This window comes from Psammomys obesus, unplaced genomic scaffold, assembly GCF_907164565.1.
Source record: "Psammomys obesus unplaced genomic scaffold, mPsaObe1.curated_primary_1811, whole genome shotgun sequence".
Classification (NCBI taxonomy): Eukaryota; Metazoa; Chordata; class Mammalia; order Rodentia; family Muridae; genus Psammomys; species Psammomys obesus.
The window spans coordinates 9,605,978-9,608,074 of record NW_026586550.1 but is presented as its reverse complement, the minus strand read 5'-3'; positions in this window follow the sequence as shown (position 1 = coordinate 9,608,074).

Below are 2,097 nucleotides of genomic sequence, written 5' to 3'. Positions count from 1 at the left end.
GACAGGGTTTCTCTGTGTAGCATTGGCTGTCCTAGACTCACTTTGTAGACCAGGCTGACCTTGAACTCATGGAGATCCACCTGCCTCTGCCTCCCCAGTGCTGGGATTACAGGCATGTGCCACCGTGTGCTGCTGTGCCTGGCTTAAATATAGATTTATAATTAAATGACTCAGTAACAACTAAGGTAAAAGGGCTTGGGGGATGGCTGGGGGTAAAGTGCTTGTTGTGCAAACATATGGAGCTGAACCCACATAAAAGGCTGGATGTGGTAGTTTATGCCAGAACTAGGGAGGTGGAGACAGAAGGATCCTTGGGGCTTGAGAGCCAATCTAGTTGCATCAGTGAACTTTGGGTTCTTTGTTTGCTCTTTTTAAAAAAGAATTCTATATATACATATATAGAGACATATATGTACATATGAAATTATAATATAATGGTATCATTTTCCCATTCCCTTTACTCCCTCCTACTCGGCCTACATACACTCCTCCCCTTTGTTCTCTTTCAAATTCATGGCCTCTTTTTCTTTAATTGTTATTATGTAGGTGTGTGTGTGTGTGTGTGTGTGTGTGTGTGTGTGTGTATGTGTCTGTGTATTACTAAAAATATAAATACAACCTGCTCAGTCTTTGCACTGCTATTGTATATATTTTCAGGGCTGACCGTTTGGTATTAGATAACCAATTGGTGTGCTTTACCTAGGAAAGACTATTTCTCCTACTCTCAGAATTCCTTAGTTACCTGTAGGTCTTTGTCTAGAGTTGAGGCCTCCTGGGCTTTCCCCTTCAACAATAGCATGTCTATTGGTGTCATCCTGTTCAAGTTTGTGTAGTCAGCCTGTAATGCCAGGTTCATGGGACCCTCAGAGACCACCAGGAGGCGACTCGATGCAATAGCACGAAAGTTGATGCAATAACACGGGAGCTTTATTATGAGAGTGATTGAACTCGGGACCCAAGTCTCTCTGACAAAGCAGTAGAGAAGTGGGACCCCAAGCTCTGAGTGAGCAGGATTTTTAAAGGGAAAGTCTGTGAGCAGGGGGTTTCCATGGCAGCAAGCAGGGGGGCACAAGTCTTGGCATTACAGAATTGGGTAAGGTTTAGCAGGGTGAAGTGACCTTTTCTGAGGCACACAATCACAATGGCTAAGGCATATAATTACAATGGCTATTTTTCTAAACCATATCTGAAACATTGGGGAGAATTTTCCCACCTGATTCTCAACTGATTCACATTGATTATTGCCAGGGAGTTTGTCTCTATTTTCTATGAAGCATTTACTCTGTTTTATTTCCTGGAGGCTGCTGCTAGGAGAGTTAACTTTGTTTTCTGCCAGGTGTACATTCTGTGATATTTCCTGGTACCTGAATTCAGTTCCCAGTCAAGATCTTTATTTCAAAATGGATTTATATTCAGGCTAGCTTAAACTCTTCAAGCCATATTGAAATTTCACCATGGCTGGTGTAACTTCCCTGTCGTTTTTAGGATACACAGTCTCATAGTGGACTTCCTGCTCCTCCTGCTCTTACAGTCTTTCTTCCCTCTCTTCCGCAATGACCTCTGAGCCTTAGGTGCAGGGGTTGTGTTGTAGGTATACAAGTAGGGACTGGGCTCTACAACTCTGCATTTTGATCACTTGCAATTTTCTATAATGGTCTTTGTCTGTTGCAAAGAGAAGTTTCTTTGACAGAGTATAGTTAGGGATTATTCTGGTATAGTAAAATGGTGGTTGAAGGTTCTCCTCCAAGATTCATGGCTTCACTAGCACTGAGCAGTTTGCTAGGTTTCCAGTACCAAGCATAGTTTCCTTCTTTTGAGCAGGCCTTTAGTCCAATCAGAGAGCTGCTGGTTACTGCCAAGCCATGCATGTGATTATTGGATGCTTACGTTATTGTGGCAGGCTGGTCATTGTGGTGGGTCTTAGGCATTACAACTGGGTAGGATAATTAGTTCTCCCTGGAAATCTGCATGGCACCTTCAGGTATCACAAGAGCTGGTACTCAGGAAGGAGGCCTTCAGAAATAAGGACTTATCTTCTTCCTCTGGAGGCAACCAAGGATTACAGTAATAGCCTATAACAGTGATGGAGTCTCCTGG